Source organism: Aquila chrysaetos, chromosome 6, assembly GCF_900496995.4.
Source record: "Aquila chrysaetos chrysaetos chromosome 6, bAquChr1.4, whole genome shotgun sequence".
Lineage (NCBI taxonomy): Eukaryota > Metazoa > Chordata > Aves > Accipitriformes > Accipitridae > Aquila > Aquila chrysaetos.
In genome coordinates this window covers 20960979-20983710 of record NC_044009.1, presented here as the reverse complement: position 1 = coordinate 20983710, position 22732 = coordinate 20960979, and the positions used below count along the sequence as shown (strand labels likewise).

The 22732-nt window shown below is 37.4% G+C and overlaps 1 protein-coding gene across 1 annotated transcript in view; it reads right to left on the bottom strand.

Annotated features, from left to right (window-relative positions):
- The window catches only part of SLC39A10 (solute carrier family 39 member 10), a 134393-nt gene extending 112497 nt beyond the window's left edge, over window positions 1-21896 (bottom strand). Inside the window, exons 1-3 of the mRNA XM_030017384.2 lie at window positions 21824-21896; window positions 16501-16686; window positions 3517-3591 (exon numbers count right to left, since the gene is read on the bottom strand). The gene's annotated coding sequence lies outside the window, so the exon portion shown is untranslated. The remainder of the gene's footprint in view (window positions 1-3516; window positions 3592-16500; window positions 16687-21823) is intronic.
- Window positions 21897-22732: the final 836 nt, after the last annotated feature.

Sequence of the window (22732 nt, the reverse complement as noted above, 5' to 3'; positions counted from 1 at the left end):
ATTGCTTACTTGTTGAAGGGTTGCTTGTTAAACATAATCACTGATACATAGAAAGAAAAATTTTCATTAATTACATGAGAAAGCACCATTACCCATTTAAAGTTAAATATTATAGAACCCGGACTTTCTATATAGCATTTCTGGCTATGTATGAAAAATTATAAAGAATAAGAATTACTTGTTGAGTGGAACTGGTATGTGTGAGCAGTGAATTGATAACGGGCTTTTAGTCTGTCATCTCACATGAAATGTATGAGGCTAGCTTTCTTGCTGTTGGCACATAGTTACTATCCCTAGCAACTATTTCTGTCAGGACATTATATGGTAATGAATGTTGACTTAACAGTTATATTATTTATACCATATATAGCAGTGATATATAATAGCGACAGAGACTCTAGAACGGAGAAGTTAAAAATGATAGAAACCAGAAGATTATTTTAAAATGGCTTATAAAGATCAATTTAATACTGTCCTAGTTTCAGCTGGGATAGAGTTAACTGTCTTCCTAGTAGCTGGTACGGTGCTATGTTTTGAGTTCAGTATGTGAAGAATGTTGATAACACTGATGTTTTCAGCTGTTGCTCAGTAGTGTTTAGACTAATGTCAAGGATTTTTCAGCTTCTCATGCCCAGCCAGCGAGAAAGCTGGAGGGGCACAAGAAGCTGGCACAGGACACAGCCAGGGCACCTGACCCAAACTGGCCAAAGGGGTATTCCATACCATGGGACGTCCCATCTAGTATAGGAACTGGGAAGTGGGGGCGGGGAATCACCGCTGGGGGACTAGCTGGGTGCCGGTCGGTGGGTGGTGAGCAATTGCACTGCGCATCATTTGTACATTCCAATCCTTACATTATTGCTGTTGTCATTTTACTAGTGTTATCATTATCATTATTCGTTTCTTCTTTTCTGTTCTATTAAACCGTTCTTATCTCAACCCATGGGTTTTGCTTCTTTTCCCGATTTTCTCCCCCATCCCACTGGGTGGGGGGGAGTGAGTGAGTGGCTGCGTGGTGCTTAGTTGCTGGCTGGGGTTAAACCACGACAAATACTCACTCAGATAACTTCTGCTTTCACTATGAAACTTGGATTTTACAGGAAGATATGATTTGACCTCATTTTAGAACAGAGGAACATATTTTAGCAGATGTTAAGTTAACTTGATCTTCAGCTAATAACCGTATGGTACTGAACAGCAGGAGGTATATCTAATGTCAGCAGAGTTTATTGAAGGTGTTGTAATCCTAGTTGTATACAGCACATTATGTAGAATGTAAAGTACCTAAGCATTTTTCAGTATTGATTTCAATACCATGGTAATTAAGAACAGGTGCATACAAATTAGAAGAGAGGCACTCTAATTGTTACTAATGAACTCCTTTACAATAGGAACTTTACATAATGAAATGCATAATTAAACATTAATGACCAAGATCATTACTGGCAATTTTATTCCACTTACACATGATTTTGGCCTTAGGTGAAGCCTAATGTTTTAGTAAAGCTGTCATTCATACTGCTGCTCCTTTGTTTGCTTTATAACCACATCATATTCTAGCCTTGAAAAGTCTTCTGGATATTGATTTCTAACATGGATTTAAAGGAACACTGCTTCCAGATTCAATCCTGCTTCTAGCACTAACAACATAGGTGGCAACCTAATACATTACATGAGGTATTACGATGAACCAGGAAATCTTGTGGTCCAGTATCTCTACAAAGCACTCAGCAGGAAATCCAGCCAACCATGTAAGTATGCATGTTTTAATGTTTTAAAATGCACTTTGATTTTCTCTAGCTACTTTACAGTCACACTTGACATTTTTCAGCTTTCCTTTTAAGTGACTATTGTTACTGCAGTCAACATCCCATACCCTTTTCCTTTCCATGTCAGCCACTGAGGAAGACAATGATGAAACAGCTGTTTTTCCATGGTTGCAGTCTTACCCTTCTTGCTCAAGCCTAGCCTAGCCTTTGGTTATTATAGCCCCAATACAGGATACTTTGGGATTAAGATGTGCAAGACTTTTCCAGGATGCTGCACTACAGGTGGCCCAGCAATCACTGAAATTGGGCCAAACAGCAGAAGAGACCTTTAACCTGCTTGTCTGCTATAACACCTATCCAATCAAAGGAGAAAGATAACTCAAGTTTCACTTGAGCATCTGTAGTTATATTTAGGTAGCTGAGGAGGTTGGTGTCCCAGTAACATTTCTACTTGGTCACTGACTCAAAATCCTTGCTCTGAGAAATGCCAATTATACAGTGTAAAGCAAGCAATATTCCTAGAACTGTGTTTCTCCAAGCTTTATGATAGGGAGTTGCCTTTAATGGCTGCATTTCCACAGAGTTATTTACAGTGTACTACCTGCTAAAATTCAATAATATATTTTAAAAAGATCTCATTTTTTGTCCTTTACTTGTTTTCTATAATTGTTTAGGATATTAAAAGGTTGGGTTTAAGATATTAAAGCTTATTTCCCCTACAACCAGTATGGAAATTAGTAACAGAAGACTCTCCAAGGGTTTGGAGATAAACTATCTAAGGGTCAATGGCTGTGGAGTGGGTAAAATGGGACAGGACATTCACCAGATTTCCAGTATTTCTCCCTATAATGTGATCAGAATATGGTCTTTCTTACCAGGTTCTTACTTAACTATTTGTGCTACCACTCAAAAAGAAGCTCATCCAAACACAGTGGATCACATCTATTCTTATAATGCTGCATAAACTGTCTTCTCTGTTTTAGAATATGTCAGTCAAAATCTGTTGGTTTTTTTGCACTTTTACATGACACCAGTTTATCTCCCAAAATGCAAATGCACTTTTTTCTTTTGTATCGCATTTCTACTATGGCTTTTTTTTTTTTTTTCCATTTTCAGTGTCCAGACAGTACTTCCTATCTGTTCTGAGATTCATGATTTGCCAAAACACAGTCAGAATTGCTAAAGAACCTTACAAGATTAAACGACTGGACAAATAAAATGGCAGATGAAATTGAGTACAAATAAATTCAATAAATGATGCACAGCAATCATACATGAAATGACGAGTTCCAAGCCGAACATTATGACTCGGAAATATTGGTGTTACGACAGTTGTATGAAAAAGTCAACTTAGTGCTCAGTAACAGTCAGAAAGGCAAACTGAATGAAGATACTCTTCTAGTGCCTGCATCTCAAAAAAAGAGAACCCTAGAATGGAAAACATTTGCCAAAACTACGCTAATGTCAAAATGCCCCAGGACTGCAAATGACTGCAGACTGGGAAATACTAGGTGTACATAGACACACACTCTACCTATTACTACATTCTTTCCTTGGCATCACAGATGGAAGAGAAATCACCTTTGGTGTGACCTAGTACAACCATGCTACATTCCTATTTTCAGCAGTATATATATAGAGGATATTTGTATATGGGGAATATAAAGATTAGTGATAGAACTATGACTGAAATTCTTCCTTAATTACTAACACAATGGGGTTTGCTGTGTCTGTAAGTGATGCTTACCTTGATCTTGCTCTGGCTTCAGCATGGCTGAACTGTGTGTGTAATCAGGATCAATATACTCGTTGCTGTTCCTTCCTAGGAAAGAATTTGAAAATTGTCAGAGAGCTTCCATTCCTTAAGACAGCTAACATATATAGACTGCAGAATGAAGAAAACAAATTGAAGTTTTGATCTCTCTTTGGCTTGCTGTAGACCAGATGACCCTTCAATTTTTGTTTTTACAATACTAATGTAGTCTCATGCTTAACGCCTATTCTTGTCATGTATTTGGCAAGGAGAATGACTAATTGCTCTTCACCATTTTCTACATAACATATATAACATTCTAAAAGCCTATTAAACACAAAAACATGGGAAATCCCTTCAGGAAGTTCCTAAGGAAAAGACTGTAGGAAATTGGGAAGGAATATCAAGGAAATTGTCCTTGTATGCTTACCCAATTTCAGCACTCTTCATTTAAGCATCTGCCACTAGCTGTTGTCAGAGACTTTTGAACTCACACAAGATGGACCAGTCTCATGAGTCTCTGATCACAGAATCTATGTTTGTATAACAACAGTGGCAAGCAGCACTTGCACAGTCTTTTATGAACCCCAATAATATGATACTATTTTCAGATAAAAAGACTGTCATAATAATAATTTAGATAATAACTATAAACACCTCAGTTCTATTTCAGCATCTTAATTAACTAAACATTCTTCAGAAGAAGAAAGAGGTTGGGATCCTGCTCATTTTGAGTGCATGCTAAACATCCTCGTTTCAGTGGGTGGTTTGAGTAGGCAAAGAACGCAGGAGCTGGCTTAGAAAATAGGTGGAGAGAGCCCATCTGTAAGGGAGTGGCCAGCTCAATCTCCAGCCGCATCCAGTGCTCAGCAGCTGGTGCCAACACAGGCACCAGTCAGTGCCAGCTTCAGTGATGGTTTCTGATTAGGCAGCCCACGCCCATCAGGAAAGATCAGACCCTGGAATTGGATTATGTATTCTGCAGGGAGCCAGGGCAGAGAATAGGGTGAAAGCTGATAGCAGGGAGCTGGCAGCTTTGGCTGCCGAATGAGTGGGTTGATATAACTGGAGCTGTCTCAAGGCAAATGGCTTCATTCCTAGCTATAATGAACTGCAATAATCAAGCCTAGAAGTCGTGTGTGTGCATTGCTGTTGCCAAATTAGAGTCTGATAAGAAAGGACAATCTTCTGGTGCTCTGCAGAAGGAAGGTGACATTTTAGTAGCCACTACTGTGGATATTTAGATGCAGCAAAAAAGATCTCTGAACAGCACATTTCTTACGTGAACACAGGCCACATGCCTCTAGTATAGTGACTTAACTGTGTTTATGTTAATTTTCTACTACCAGCTCTCTTTTTCTGTTCAAATTCAGTCATATTCTTCAATGGAGTTCTAACGAATTTCTGCTTGCCAAAGGTATTTTAAAGCGATACTCTTTCCCTGTGCTTTGTTGTTGTCCCTGCATTGCTGCTCTTTACAGAGCATCATTTCCAACAATAGCTTCATACAGGTGAATTAGAGAAAGGAAAAGAACTAAACCTCCCTGGACTTCTTTTGTGAAGGGCTGAGAGGAACAGCTGGCTTTCCCAGCATTTTCTGCTCAGAGAGGAAATATTTTAGCTATCTGTATTTTTCTCTAACCGACAAAATCTGAGGTTCGTCTGCTGGTGAATAGCGTTACATACTTGACTCATCAAAATAAGAATGATGCAGTACTTGTTATCATTGGAAAACTGAGTTAAAAAATGATGTTGACTTTTGGTGTGTCTTGAAAGTCTATATATACAGAAAACAAAGTTACAGGAATATTACTTTGATATGCCTGTATAAAGCAACAAGAAGAAGATGTGCTGCAGTAGGGTGCCTCTTATATAAAATACCCAAACCTTAATTTTATTCTGGAAAAAAAACATTCCAAAAGAATTTTCCAGCAGTGATCCCACTTTAGAAGTTCTTGTGCCTGTAGCAGATGTAGATTAAAGTTTTATCCAAAAGGAAATTAAAATAAAAAGCAATTGCCTAGCAATTTTGCCTCAGAGGAGAAAAGTAGCTGCATGTTTTAAACAAAAATGTATATACCACAGGGAATTTACTGGGGAAAAACACATTTTAAAATTAAGGAGAAAAAGCACCTTCAACAATGTCATACATATCAGAGTGTATGTATGTATTCCAAGTCAAATCTGCCTAATCTCCTAACAAAAAAAGGTTTTAGTATTATCAGCAAATGGAAAGATGACATTAATACAGACAATAAAGACAGCGTATTCTGATCGTGCCTTATCCACCACAAAACTATGAGCTCTGATAATGGAATTTTTAATGTTGGTCATTACATAATAAAAACATATCTAGATTTGCTGTTTGCTGGGGTTCTGTAACACAAAAAATCTTGTACAAACTATTGGTTTATGCAAATTTCCTGTATCTCTGAAGGTCATATTTCTCTCTGATTCTTCCAAGTCGCTGACATTCAGTACTACTTATGTACTTAATGATCTCACTTAAGTGCTCTTGGATGCCTGCATAGTTCAGTGGCACGAAATAAAAACAAGTAATACCCTAAGTAACAAACTTCTACTTTTTCATGTTTTTGTGTGTGACTATATTCTGATTTTAGTTATTTTGAAGTAATCTCATTTAGCTGTCTAAAAGGAATGTATGCTGATTCTGAGCTGAGGCATTGTTCAGGTAAAATGAACTGCAATAGTTTGTTACAAAATATTCTCTGACTCATTAGAAGCAGTACTTTCATATACTGAATTTGAAGAAATATTTTAGATACACTGAGCTTTATTTAAGAAGTAATATATTTCAATGACAAGGGCACCATATGTGTTACTATTATTATTAATTACAATCATAGGAATAAGCAGATTTGGAAAAAATTCAGTGTCTGGAATAATTATATTTTGTAATTTCTGGGATTTTTTTATTTGTAAATTTATCTTCTGCTGGGAAACCACTTGGAATTAAAAAGGGAAAGCAGGTGATATTACAATGGAAATATTGGTATGATTAATTACCATTCATGGTTAGTCAGCTAAACTGCCATTGGCACTCAAAAAGACACACACACACTATATAAAAATACCAGCCCTTTTTGCTGTGTTGTTTCTAAAAGTTTATAAGAAAAAAAATTGTTTCTAAAACTCTTCAGAAGTTGAGATTTCTCATTTTAGACACTAAAAGTGTCCCAAGAAACAAAGGTTATTATTATTCTGGCAAGTGTTAGGAGCACAAGTCATACTTGCAAATGATCAGGAGATCAGATGAACAGATTTTGTGTTATACCATAACTCCATGGAAATGCTTTTTAACTCAGTTATGAAATATTGTGAAACTAACCTCAGAGAAGCTAAAGCACTGGTGAAAACAGCTTTATTTAATAGCATTATGGGACCATTCAGGAAAGCAGTGAAGTATCAAAATTCACATTGTTTTTACACTTTTACAATACAAGCAAAAAAAATAAACACCTGCTGGAAGTTAATGTAGACAGAAACATGATTTTTGCTGAACAGAGCAGAACTTGGGCCTGTACCACAATAAGTAAGCTTTCACCCAGAGGAAGGCTTCCTCTTTCATGAGCATGAGGATCAAACACTTTTTTTAATCTCAATGGATAACATGCTCTATGTCAAATGTGCTGGTACTATAATCTGAGCTGCTCCCCCTTTCAGACACAATGTTATCATCTCAGCATCAGTGATATATGGCCACTTACAGCACTTCTCATCCTCCCCCCTCAGCTTTACTAGAATATGAGGTAGCAACAGCAAACACACAAGAGTTTGAAAATGTCAGAGATTGGCTTGCTTTTTATTATACACATATTTTCCAGGAAATGTATGGCTGCTCCTGCATCCCCTGGGCTTTATTTGTAAACTTTCATCAGAGGCACATGAGTGATTCAACCCTGGCAGTACAAATCTGAAATGATAATAGTGGTAAATTAAAAGATCTTTCCACCCTGAAGAAGAACAATGCCTTTCATAGTGACAGTCAAATACATCTATAGGAGTGCAGCCTTGTTCAGAGAGGTGGAAAGAGGATCACCTCTTCTTCTTCTCATTCTGTGTATCACATCATGCCTCACTCTCAGTCTGTTACCTTCTGAACTGTTACCTAAAGGTTTTCTTCACTGTGGGATCTTCATCAGTTCTAGGCTGTGCCGTTGATGATGCAATGGGGCTATCTGGATCTGAAAGATGACTTATATAATGTCTGACTTTCACCATTTTTTTCCCAAAAAAATTACACCCCCCCCCCCCCCCCCCCCCAATTTCTTTTAATGGCCACTTTTTGGACACCAATGAGCTGCAGCTCTCTGTCCATCCAGAGGCAGACTAAACATGGCAATTACTACTATTAACCAAGCACTTCCCTTGATTCAGAGCCATGTCTAAACCATGCTAGTTCTTTCTATGTTGTTCCTCTAAGATATTGTCCCTCTATTGTACCTATCTGCTCCCTCTTGCTATTTCATTTGAAAGCTCCTTGGGATCAGGAACTGCCTTTTGGATCTGCATTACTTCAACCTGAGTCAATGACAAAATGGTATTTTCTATCTCCATTTCCAGGTTCAACATTGGCTTCAAAGGGAGGAGTACTTGTCTTCCTCTGATTTGTTTACACTGTCTCTCTGAATGGAACTGAGATAGAATAGCAGCTCCAAGTCCTGTTAGGTTCTGGATAGACTGCTTTAGGCAAATAAGGTTCCGTTTTAAAAAAAAAAATGCAGACTGATACAATAACTAGATCACTTTGTGTTGTTGAACATCATATTGACAGCATATTTACAGACTCTTCTACTTTTCAAGAAGCCACAGAAATCTGTAAATTATTTTGGAGACAGAAGGTATTTTAGACAGACAATGAAGAAAAAATGTTGAGCCGACAGACTAATAGCAAGATTCTGCCAGATATTATGGCTGTTTGCATGGCTAGCTGTTTGAGAAGTAGAAAAATGAGTCTGTCAGTTTTGTTACTGACAACCGCATAATTCACTTCCTAAATAAACTCAATTAGAGGCATAGCTATGGATGGGGAAAGGCGTAAAGCTAGATTAGAGTCTATAAAAGGATTAGAACCTGGTAATTGTATAATGGAGAGTAAGCAGCTACTTCTGTTACTCTTAGGAGTAGCAAGAGGTGCTTGGTAAAGCAGTTATTCAATGTTAATCATGGACTACCTTTGTGACAGAGCATTGCTTTCCGTGACTTATCCAAACAGAGCACAAACGTTAAATAATTGTCATGAGTTTAAGAAATATATGCAGCTTGTCACTGTTTAGTTTAAATCTAGGCTCTGCTGTATAGCTGGAATAATCTGTATCTTCTTTTCATAGCCTGCTTTATAAGAGAAACATACTATTTCTTTTCATAGCTCTCTGACAGAATTATGCAGTGTGTTACATCAACAGAATGTCAAGGAGCTGTATTTCCTATCTTCAGCTGCATTTCCTATAAGGCCAAGTCTTTTGTGTCATGGTGAATTTCAGAACTGGCCCAAGAATTTTTCCAGGATACCTGCTCATTTAACCTTAGCAAAGGAAAAATGGCAACTTGCCACTATTTGCTGTGAGTGAGTCTTGCATAGTTGCCCTGGTGCTGATGAGCAGTAAGCTGCACTGCCACGTATTCTCTAAGTAAATAATGGTGATTTTACTTCAGTGTTAATGTGTAATGTCCAGGCATATGAGAAGGCAGAGACAAAGAACAGAGAAAAATTTGGAGGGGAGCAGAAACAATCAGATCTCAAGGTCCTGCAGGAGCACAGGGAAGCTGGTCAAGAACTTGGGTCAAGCGTTAAACAAGAGAAGATTTGAACAAGGACCAGGAACAGAGACGGGCAGCCAGACTGGCAGGGAAGGCAGGCTTGAAATGGGGATGGAGCAGATGAGTTTACAGCTACTACGACATTTCAGTTCCCACTGCCTTGAACTGAAACTGGGCTCTAGATTTCAATTATGGGGAAACAGAGAGAAAATTACATTTTTTCCACAAGTTGCTTTGTTACTTCCTAATCAATCACCATTCTTTTGAGGTGTAGCTCTAAAACCACACCAGGAGCAAGCCACCCACTAAGCTAACATATGCAAGATTAGGGGAAATTCCATACTTAGGGGAAGTGGAAACATTTTTTACAGAGCTTTAATTGTTGGCTGCTTGAGCTTGCTTAGGGGCTTAAGACACTAGATTAAAACCCAAAGAAATATAGCTGTGGGAAGAGAACAGTAAAGATCTGTTATATGCAAATGCATCACACCTCTGCTGTGTTTCACTGGCTATTATTTCCATATGTGTGTGCATGTAGCAACTATAAGAACTATATATTATAGTAAAAACAATTAAAAAAATGCCTTTTCATTCATGTTTTGTTAACTTGAACTGAGCATTGCACCTCTTCCTGTTTACATGATCAGAGAGAGGTTCACGTGTTAGAAGTAGGTTCCCTCTTAGAGGACACAAAAGCCAGATTATTCTGGCACACTAGATAATAGAAATATTTTTCATTTCAGCTGTGAAGAACAAAGAGAAGACATTTGAAAAATAAATCTAACAGTATACCAGTTGATCTGGATTTACTGCAGGTCTGTTCGGGGATTTACATAATTTTTGAGGAAAAATTACTTTTGAAAGCCATGAATTATAACTCCAAAAACTGAATACAACAGATTGACTATTCAAACACAGCTCAGTCAGAGAAGCAATTTGATGACAGGACAGAATTTTAAAATTGGATTTTTTAATTCAAATTTAAAGAAAGGCTGTCAAAATCAACAGCGCTGAGTACTATTACAGACATGTGATTAATATTTACTTAAAAATATAATGAATTTTTCTTGCAGATTTGAGATTGATCCACTAAGGATAGGACACACTATGAATAGGACAGATCGGTCTCCGCTGTGAAATTTAGATCTGGGTCTAAACTAAGAGTAGATGTGTTTAGACCTGAGTTTTGATGTAGTTCTTTACAGAAATAACATTCAGTTGAGAAGCTGTGATTTGAATGCACCAGATTCTGATTACATTTATATTCCCACAAGTTTCTGTGTGACATGAATATTTCAGGACTGCAGGACCTGAGTAAATCCAGACATACATCTATATGCAACATGCAAAATACTCCCCAAAATGTTTGAAAGTTGCATCAGTTCATTAGCTTAAAAAGAATCTTGTAATCTTGAGTTCTGTCCACATAATTTCATCATTGGTTTACTCGGGAAAAGTTAAGGATCCACTTAGGGAGCACAGCATCAAATGTCAAAATATTAGTGAATCACAAGTACAAAATATAGCTTATTTTTCATATGTTCTTAATATCTTTTATTTCTGCAATACCTTCAGAAAATTCAGTTACTCTTTTACTTGCTGTTCAACAAATAATGTACTAGATGTTAAAATGTCTGTCACACAATGCATTTAAATGACTGTATCCAATTTTTACCCTGAATTGAAATGAAAGTCTTGCTAAAATATACAGTACTTAAAATAGCCACCTCAGCATTTTGCAGAACACTATTGTATGAAAAATATTGATATTCTATTTCTCTTCAATTAGAATTAAAAAAAACAAACCCCCAAATTCAGTTCATTCTCTCTAATGCTGAAAAATGCCTTGTGAAAGGCACACTTTGCAGAAGGAAGATAGAATTTGGAATTCTTACGGGAAATCCAAGTAATATTTTCAACCCTATATCCAGAAGACAGCATAAGGATGGGAGAAGAAACACAACCCAGATTCTGAATGATGACATAACATACAGACAAAAAGACTTGCTCTCCCTTTATTACCTCCACTTATCCTGTACTCCCAGTTACCTCCCACTCTGTGGTCCAAGTGCTTTGCTAGCTCTTCATCACACTTCCTTAAGGCTAGTTGGCAACTCATTTGTTATTATCATGTCTATATAAATAAGTTTTGTTGTTCCTTCCAAACAACTCTACTAAGATCAGGGCTCCATATCCTGTTTGTCCTCCCAAATGTGACAGGGATGTTTTTTCTTCTTCTAATCTCACCAAGCTGCCTTCCCTCAGTATCCCTGTCATAAATTAGTAACTTGAAATCATCAAAGCCTGTGGGTTTTACTGACTGATCAAGTACTAGAGAACAGACCCTCTATATCAGACTCCTTATCTGACTGTTGTCTAAACACAGTACATAAATTGAAGAATTGCGTGTCTCTGCCACTCACAGTGGAAAGAAATGCATTGAGATTGCAGTGGGAGCACACTAACACCATTTCTCCAGACATTGAACCAGAGCAACAAAACCTTCTGCCTGTCTCCTAGACTTAATAACTTACATAAAGACTAAAAATCACCGATTAAAAAAAAAACCACAACATAAAGCTCTTTTAAAATGCTAGTGCTAATGCTTTAACTATATTTCTACACTATGGACCAAAATAAGGAATAAGAAAACATTAACAAAATGTTAGTTTTAATAACTAAAAATTCTGGGCTAAGTAGTTATTTCTGTACTATAAGGAATGAATAGGTATCATCCAAAACAATAGGGAGCAGACTAATCAAAAGCCCCCAAATTAGTGACAAGTTGAGACCTATTGACAGATGTTTTCATAAAAAGTACATTGAATACAAAAATGCCTTTACTACTGGCCTGAAGGTCCCCTCTATCTTTCACCCTATTAAAAAAAGATATTAGTGCTGCTGTTTCTAGGTAGACTCAGCAAAACCATATAAGGTCCTTTTCTCTTTATGCATTAAGTGAAACTGAGTGCTTTCACATCTAACAATGGGTTTAAATATACAAAAAGTGCACACAGTAACGGAAGTGCTCATGAGACTTAATAGTAACTGCCTTTGTAGGTCAGACAATGAATGTACAATACACTGTATTGAAATTCAATTAAAATGGTGACTTCACCAATTTTTCACTAACTTTAATTTTCAAAGAAAATTGCTGTGCAAATTTTGCTCCTGTATTAAAAATATTAGTCTGATGACAACACGATGTAATTTATTGCCTTTAAAGGAATGCATAAAAGTTCTCCAGGATTCATTTGGAAAAAATCAGTTTCAATTCCATATACTTTTTCCTTTTCATATTGTTGGAAACCATTATGCATACTGCTGTGCCTTCTTTTGTATATTTTGCAACTCTCCTAGAGAAGATATATTTCCATGATGGTTAAAGAGATTCCCGTGAGAATATATTTCTTAACTGTGTCTCTTGGGTGCTATACAGTCTAACTAACTTCCAAGATCCTCCAATGAAAGGTGGTCTAATAAGACACATTACAGACTGCTACTGTTAACAGACAATGAGAATTGACTGTAAAGTTGAGTGAGACAGAATTCTATTAGAAGAGAAAAAAATAGCATACTACATCTTTGCTTCAATGGAATATATGTACGGACAGTGGCACATGATAAATGTCTAAATTACATTTTACTGTGTATTCTCATGCATTGATATTTACCAGGGAGTAGCTAACTGTTACAAATTCACACTGCCCCATGCTATTCTGCTCTTACGTCCTAGCACAAAACACATTTAAAACATAGGCGATATAGAAGATACTGAGAAAAGTCTACATATGTGCACAGGACAGATCTTTGTTCCCTTACTTCACTGCATCTTGATTCACAGGATAGTTGTGCACATCAAAGCTTATGTCTCTTCAAATGCTTATCTGAATTATAGAATGCGTGATTGTTCTGAGCAAGATATTTGCCAAATGAGCAGCACATAAATTGAGAGCTGATCTTAGGGGAAATAATATGTAAAAGGAGTAGTGCTGGTAGAAGACAGTTTAAAATATTCATAAGGCTATTGAAGAAGGCTAAGCAGAAATTTCATGAGGATGAAAAGAAGTGTTCATTGGAGAAAGAACCTGTTACTGTTAAGCCAGCAGTTAGAATGAATAACATACCAGCTGTGCCCATTAAAGACCACACTTCATATATCTTGTTTCAAAAGAGTCTGTAAGTTTTTGATATTCCCTAAAGGATTTTTGTCTGTGTGTGGGTGTGCCTGAGTGAAATCAGCAAGCAATTTGGTAGATTGTTGTTCTGTGTGTAAAACAAGTGTAAGGCTGGAATAACAGATTAGTGCAGGACATGGAAAAGCCTCCAACACAGACTCGCTCAGGTCACTCTCAAATCTCCACCTGCACAATACCAACTTGAGGAAAAGGAAAATAAAAAGAATAACCAAGTAGAATTTGCTGACAAGTGCAGATTTGGACTGTGCATGCCTCTATTTTCAACAAGAGAGCAAGGAATATCTTTTTGAAGGTGTAGAGTGGGAAGGGGGCTTTTGAAGTACACAAGTAGCAGATGGAAGAATCGGGTTAAAATAGCAATGATAGGGTAGTTATGGGTAGCAAAGAGCAACAAATCTCCCCAGTCCGGATGGCATGAGACAGTGTGAGCCCAGTGACAGCAGAAGCTGGGAGGAGAACAGTGGGCAGCAACTGCTTTGGAGCTTGAGAGGAATTTGGAAAAAGAAGCAGCAGGAGTCACAGGCATGCAGCCAAGTGCATCAGAAAGAACTAGTTGCTGTTAAAGAACCTCACCTACATCTGGTCAGCTGCTACAATGATAGGGCCTGTTATGGCCATCAAAAAAGATAAACCACAGCTGTGCAGTGGCTAGAACGATGCAGAGCTGCACACATAAATCAGAAAGAGAACAAAGAGCAGCATTGCTGAATTAGTAGGGATGTTTCCTCCCCTGTGGCTTTCATGTCTGTTCTGAGCCTTGGAGAATGTCTTTGCAAACTGACACACAGCACAGGTAGCTGCCTCCAGCTTTTCAGGCTCTCAGCATTCCCTATCCTGAAAGATGCTGGCTATTAAAAAGCTTTTAAATTCTGATTTCAGGGGTGCTGAGCCCTTGAAACTCCAATCAGTTTTAAAGGGAATTGCAAATTAATCTTCCTAAAATTGTATTTATGTGAAAAGAATTCAGTTATCTTTCAGTTGCAAAGCTGAGATTACTTATTTTTCATTGCAGACTGGCAGATTTTATTTCATTTTTTTCCATTAAGAATTTATCACAATAATGTTATTGTTTTACCAAAAAATTGGTAAATTTTTTTTCACATTAGAAAAAAGTCATGAAATAACAGACAAAATACCCACTTCTTTCTCTCATCTTCTGTGTTTCTTGGAAGTAATTTGTTTAGTTTTTCTTTCTGTTTGTGTTCTTGAAATCTTTGTGAGTTCAAAGTTTCAAGTATACAATAAGAAATCCTAGTCCTGCAGCTTCCTTGCAGGCAAGTTAATTTATCTGACATGTACACTTTCAGAAAGTTAAATCTTTGTCATCAAAGCTGTGAATTCTATGTAAGCAAGCTCCTGTTCCAATTGGAGTTACTGTTGCTTGGTGCAGATATACAGCCTATCTCTTAGAAGCAATTTGAAGAGGAAATATTGCTAATTTAGAGAAAATCTTAAGATTGGAACAATAGTTTTAAAAAGATTAATCAAGAACCCTAAATAGAACAAGGTATTTTAATTTAGACATTCAATCAAGTCTAATTTCATTTTCATGTGCTGGAAATTATGAGTAACTACTAGAAGCTTTTGCATTTTTGAGCATATAATCTCCAGAGATTATGATCAGAAGATCTGGATGTAGGATGGCGATTCTGTTTCCCATGCTGACACAGGCAGTTCTAGCCCTGCAGATCAAAAATGCTGTGCAGGAGGAAAGCACTATTTGTAACAATCACAAGAATTAGAAATAATCTATTTTAATAGTTTTCCATCTGTCAAGAGACAAAAGTCAGAAGTATGGTTAACAGAGATGCTTTCACTCTTTTGCTACTAAATAAAGTTTAAATTTAAAGGATATATCCCTGAATAAACTCTCAGTTAAATGTCAGAACATATTCCTGCTTCAAAGCAGAGTTTGAAGTGTGCAAAGGGTCCTTCTTAGCCTCTCTGCATGCCTTCTTCTTAGTATTAAAAAGTAAACACAAGCGACACAGCTTTAAAATCACTATGTGAATCGGAGTCACCCATGCATCCCAGAAATCCTTCAAATGAATGGTTTGTCAAAATCCTCATAAAGGTATGGATTAAAACCAATGCACTTAAGGTATTAGAGACAATACACATATTTGTCAGGTCACTGTGTCTGTAACAGAGTTCACTTGAATGTGCCAAAACAGCCTCTGTGCCTGCCAAGTGTATTGCTCTGCTTTCTGCATTGAAACATACCTTCAGCACAAAGGGCTCCAAATATTGTGGTGGCAGAAAGCTCAGAGTTATCATACAGATAGTGTTGACACCTTTTCACAGCTATTTTACTCTATCAAGGATGAGTACAAATGGAAGGAGGCAAAGGAAGAAAGTTTGAAACTATAACAATAATTCTGAATAAAACAGGGTTTCTCTTGCAAGACCATGTTTCTTCTCTAATTACTATTAATTAGTATTAGAGGAAATGACTATGAAGTGCCAGCTCTGAAAGAAAAAGAGAATGGGTACTGGCTTCATTTTTCCTTTGAAAATACTTTTATTATTAATTTCTTGTAACAGTTTTTAGATTATTGAATGAAAAAAGGTCAATAATGTTTGGTTTGAGGTAAGCCAGAGAACTGTGAGTTTTTCCTTCCTCTCCCACTTCACCTCCCAACACTGCCTTTAATACCTACTTATCCTTATTATTTGTCTCCTACAATTTTATAAAAAAAGTCTATGGCTTATCATACATTCAGACATGGCCTACTAGAATTGGTAAGCATTGGTCCATAACAGAATGGTCCAGCTGATCTGCCAGGCCATTAATGGATTCATATACTGGAATGACAGTCGCATTGGAAATCAGTGGTAGAGTTTTGAAGTCAAATGCAAATGGGTGATCATATAGCACAGATGATGGTGCATTAGAGAGTGGAAAAGTTTTACCAGAGTACAGAAAATTGTTAAAGAATCCTATTCTATAAAATGCTTTTAATCACAGCCCTGACTTGTGGTCTGACATGCAACATACCTCTGCAGTATTTTCATATTTCCTTGTTCCAAGGAAGGGCCGCTGATCTCTAGGGAAGGCAGATGGACAAATACCAAGTGAATTCCAGGTTGACATCAATCCATTCAGGGTTCATGGTTGAGCTGCAGGTCAATGGGAATTTTCTTTGTCTTTTTAGTGTTGGAAGTAATAAAACCCATGATTCTTCTGGAAAGGGGAAAGACCAAAGATTCAGTCAGCTAATAAGAACATAAACTGCTGACATCAAAATGTCAGTACAAGCACTTGGTCTGAAATACGGGGTCCTAATCACTGGAACTGATGGATAAGAAGACAACCGTTCATATCTAAAAAAGCAAAATGTAATTATTATAAAAGTGGTGGTAGGGCAGGTAAATTACTTGCCCCCAAATTTAAAAAGTCAAACCTAGTTAATTATATCTCAGCTAATAAAAACAGAAGTGATAAGACTGTTACAGATTGGTGAAAAATTAATGAAGTCTTTAATGAACTTTATGGCAAATTACATAAATCAGAGCTAACTTAATAAAAACCCAGAAGATTTTTAGTAGTGATTAGATTTTTCAATTGCTGAAAGATAAAGAAAATAACTCTACTAAAACACTCTCTTCTCTACTGGAAGATTCTGAAAGACATTAAAGTAGTGGAAACAGTGCCAATGAATGATAGGTTCAACAGTGAGATCATTAAATAAGTTCAGAGTTCTATTTTTAAATGGTCATTTACAGAGCTGACCAGAGATTATTTTGAAAACCCTGCATATCAAACAACGAAGTCAATGTTTCTTTTCTGATGAATATGAGGAAAGATCTGTGCATGCTGTGTAGACACACACATATAAGACAATGTTTCACACAGTGAAGGTTTTTGCTGGACTTTCAGTAAGTGATAAGCAGATTTTGTTTGTAGAATTGTTTCAATAATCATTTTTAAAAACTCCAAACCCCAAAGAGGAAGAAAAGGCAAATGTAGTTTTCAACAGAGACAAGCCAGATTCCAAGCCCTTTAGTAAGGTAAGGGTTCCTTACAGCACTACTGTGAGATAACTTTGCATTAAATGTCCAAGTGTTTGGATGTAGACATATTTGTAAATAGGCAAAAATTTCAACAGGGAGATTTAGGAATAGGAACAGACAGCAGTTCGGGCCTGATTTCCATTAAATTTCAATATGTTTAGAAACTTAGCTTTCCTTCTTGCCTCTGAGACTGTACTTCCAATTAAACCATCAAGAATCATATGCTGAAAATTTATTTCAGATTCAGAGAAGAGCCTAGGCCTCCTGCAGGTTTTTCTAATTTATGTTACTTATCAGGGACTAGTAAGAGATAGGGGGAGAAGAAGAAAAAAGATTGTGCCCTGTCTCCTAAACCACGCCAAGAAGCCTTGAGCCAAATTAGTCACATGAGAATCACAGGCAAAGTCATTAAAAGGGCTTGTTTATTTCTGAATTTATCAAACTGGTGGAAAGAAATAGTCCTCCTTCATTTTCAGAGTTGTGGAGTTGTATCAGAAATAATACTCTAAACAGCTATGTCTGAGCCTATACAAATGGAGAAATCCATTACAGGAGTTAAGGATTTCATGAAAGGGTGAAGGAAGAACAGGTTTTGTGGCTTGCTTCCAGCAAGATGGCTCTGAAGAACTGTAAGATCATCACATAATTTATAAATGCAATGACCTTTTCTTACTGTTGTATAAAAACACTCCCCCACTCCAGTAAGTTTTTCCACTGTACCCTCCACAGCACCTGTAGTCACATCACAGCATCAGAGATCCCCCTTAAGCCTTCCATATTTCCAATAGCAACCTAGCAAACCTGTGCTCTGGCTACCTGAAGAGCCGGGACATTACAGGTAGGCATAATGAAAACTTTTTGAGTGACTCCATTCCTTATGCTTTGCTGGTGGTTGAATTCACCAAACGAAAGTCAAACAAAATATTTTCCCAGAGTACTGCAATCAGTTAATGAAAGCATTGCATAAGAGTTGTTTAATACTTCCTAACCAATGATATCCTGACTTTTCCCTTTTTTTAAATCTTGGTCTCAATTTCTCCTTTGAATCATAAAGCAAAACTTTGGGAAATTTCCTATTTCAACCCCAAATTATTGCATGAAGCCTTCACCCAAACTTATCCTCAGTAATTTAGCATGACCTTATAAATAAAGACTTGTCCAGACACTGACAACCATGAAGACTGTTTAATAAAAATAGATAGATGGGTATTCAGATGTTGAATTTTATCTTAAACTTTAACAAATCATCCAGTACCCACACTGACAAGCAAGAAGATCTCTTGAACACTAGGCATTTTGTGACATGAGATTATACAGGAGTTACCATACTGTTCAGTAAATGTGGCATGCTCTGATGCAGCCAGAGCAATAAAATGCAGCAGAGTAATAAAGAAAAAAATTGTTTTAATAACACCTCCTCAGGAGGACAACTGGCCACTCAGAGGACATTTGTCTTTACACAAGGAGGCTTTTGAAATTACCTTTGAGCACTGCTACAAGAAAAGAGACCAGAGCAAGGGTTCTGCTGTTTGTACTCCATACTGTGAGCAAGACAGCAGAAAGTGGAGAGGGAGAGGCTTATTGCAGGCTTGGAGTGCAAAGCTGACTGAGTCAGTAAGGTATTTCTCCTAAGACAGACTGTACAAAAGTGCTTTCTACCCCAGCCACAGAAAGGAAAGAGGAAGAGTTTTCAGAGCAGCAGTACCATCTCTTGCACACAAAGCTGTTGCCCAGGGAAGTTGTGCTGTCTCTAACCTTGGCTGCTTTCAAAATCCAACTGGATAAAGCCCCAAGTAACCTGGTCTTATCTGATAGCTGACTCTGCTTTGAGCAGGATGTCATATTGGAGACCTCAACCTGAATCATCCGATGACTCTGAGTGCAGCTGGACCATCACTGTGCCCAGGCACGAATATGGAATTTTCCTTTAAGACTATGCTTGTAGCTCTCATTTCAAAAGAAGTTGAAAGATTGTGTTCAAACTATTTGTATATAAATGCGTAACAATTTGTGATGAAAGTGTGCTCCATGCAGACTTGTGCTGTAACCATGGCAACTTCCATTGAGAGACATCCATTGTAAATCTATAAGGATCTCATTTAGAAGAGATTTAGTTGTACTAGTCACTGATTTATGAATATTCCAATCATGTAAAAAACACCCCAGTTTCTTACAGAATTGTTTTTAAATAGTGCAGCTGTGTGAATAAGAATGCTATCAGAAGCATTTACATTGAACAGTTTCTAAATTTTATTTTATGATTCTGCTGCAACTTTCATATTTTGGAAGCTAAATTGGAATCCTTTGCTATAAAATCATTGCAGGTTTACTTAGCCTGGCTTCTAGTATTCTACTCTTCTTTGCCCTATTATATTTTTCCTATATAGACAACTGGAAAATATGCCTTTCTCTAAATACCCAGCTTCTTGTGGGAGGGCAAATTCAGAAATAAAGGAAGGTTTCCCCCTCTTAGTACTTTGGCTGTGAGCTCTCCTTAAAGTCATTAGCTATCTGTTGCCTCTCACCTAAGACAAATGCTGAACCAATGTTTCCCTGTGGCTTCTGTCCATCTTGTAACCTTTCTCAGTGGAATATCAGCCTTCATTTCTCACTAAATTTTGTAAATTCTCAGATGGTGGACTTGTTTCTAAGGTATCAAACTCAGTGTTGAAATTTGGGATAGTTGTTTTGTGCCTTGCTGACAGGCTGATATACCTACTTACAACCACAATTTAGGATACATAGAAATATGTCCTTAGAGGAGAGATTAAAAATTTGAAGAGGACATTGAGGTTACAGTTTACATATACTTTTTTTTACTGTTGGTTTACTAGTACAGTCAAATGCAGAAAGAGAATGAATCATGAATCACCTAAGCTCTGTCTGCTTTTCTTAATACTAGAGCAGAACAAATCCCATTCAAGGTATATTTCTTTGTATGGGAAAGTGTCAGCCAGACATCAATAAAATCAATATATTCCAAATAGCATTTCAGAAATTCACAGTAGCCTCCTCAAAAGAGTGCAGCCCTGGAGACAAAATAATACTGGTGATGTTGGAGAATAGAGCATATTCATGAAGCAAGTATGTATGTAACATGGTTAAATATATTCGTAATGATTTGGATTTTTTTTGGTCTTTTTTTGATACCGTTCTGATCCCATTTACTTGGGTATTAAAAACAGCATCTAGAGAAGCCCAAAGGCCTTCTAACAAACTCTGCCTGATGATTAACTGTGTAAAGATACAAGATGCTTTGGGGACCCTCAGATTACATGCATCCAAGCACGTACAGACCACCTGCTTTTTGTACTGACAGCAGAATTTCTGCAGATTTTAGAGGCCAGTAATATCTTTTCCCGAGAAAAAAGGGACATACCTCCTGAAATGCTTTGGGAAAAAACCAGCAAGTCCATTACTAAAATACACCTGAAATGCTTAAAGCAGGCTTGGCCTTTCACACAGATGTGTTTAATACATGAAGTTTAATGTGTTGTTGAGGAAAAAAAAAGACGACTTTCACTACTCTCCTGTTAAATTTGTCTAATGGAAGAATACTTAACTCTTCAGAAATGTTTAATTTTGCAAGACCTTTTACGAACAATACCAAGCACATTAATGTAATTACTCTTTTCTATACTTCCCTTCTCAATGAGAAAAAAGGAAAGCTGTTTGTACAGCTAGAATACTTAACCCAAACTCCTTTCTCCACTACCCCAGCTCTGATACACCCAAGTATTTATTCATGTCTTGACCCTTTTTTTTATCTCTTCACAAATCAGATCAGTCTTAGGGAAGTTTCATTTTATCAGCAACACTGCATCCTGCTGTACAGATAACACAGCTCGCATGTTAACATTGCCTGTAGGTTACAATTCTGTTGGATACCTTCATGGAAAAGGAAGAAACATCATAAATTTTGGCGGTGGCTATTTTGTTCAGCTTGCCAGAGGGTTAAAAGCAATTAGTTGTATCTCATCAAAATGGCAGTCTTTTACCGAGCATACACTTGTCCTATTTTCTCATTTATATTCTATTTAGTACAGTGGTTCAGGACTGTGCTTTAGAATTTGAGATTTGACCTACACCTCATTTTTAAACTAAAAACAGTCCTCCCCCACTGTGATCCCGCTTTTCTAAACAGGTCACTCTCTTAGTTTTGGAAGGCAGCAGTATGCGACTTTGGGCATTTCTCACCCACCCCCCACCTCCCTGCCAAGTGCACAAGGAAAGAGAAGATGGAGATTTTAAGAGTGTAACAGACACAGTGTATGCTGAGCCCAAAGAATGAATGCATCCAAACATACCTGTGGCTCTGGCTTCAGTCAGGGTCTCCTTAAACTCTGTAGCAGCAAACTTTCAAAACTGTTCTTTGATTTTTGGCTCTTCCCATTTTGGAAACCACAATTTGCCACCTTACAGGATTATTATCCACAAACTCAGAGCACTTCCCACAGCACTTCCCCCTCACCTGGAGAACTGCCACCAAAACACAGGCTGGAGTTGTTCTCTCCCATACATGCAGCTGAACGAAGCAGAGAAGCATGGTTGGATGGGTGTATCTGGTTTAAGGTACCTATTAGATCTCCATGTATTTTTAGCCAGTGCCTTTGGAACTTTCAGCCTAGTAATTAGTTCACATTTTTAAGTGTTCCTGTAATAAAGAAAGGTCTATCATATGTCAGTCCTTCCCTCTCTACTGGAAATAGAAAAGTGAAAGGTGCACTCAGCTTATGGGATGGATGTGTTGAACAAGCTTTAATTTAAATATAATTACTGTGACATGCAGTAGTTATGAACTGGGATTTCTTTGTATTCCATAAACTTGAATCTGAAGTTTCTAAGAACAGCCATTCTTCCACTGAGACAAGAACCATTTTGTTCCGACTGCAGTTCACAGCATTCACACATGCAGCACTTCCTCATGGGAGCCTCAACTTTTGTTTCTTTCACGGTGTTAATAAAAGCCAGATCAAAAATATGCGGTTGCCCTTTGTTATGGAAAATGCAACAGTGCTGCTGCAGCTGGTTAACTAAGCGGTAAAGCCCAGGGACAGGAATAATTCCCTGTGCTCTCCTTCTGTCACCTGCCGAGCCAAGGGAGTACAAAAGCATCTTGAAAAAAAAAAGAGTTCTGAGCTGTATCTTTAAAAACCTTCCTCTGGTCAGGGCCCATCCTTTCAGTTTGATTTTCACTTCCAGTCTCTGATGAATGT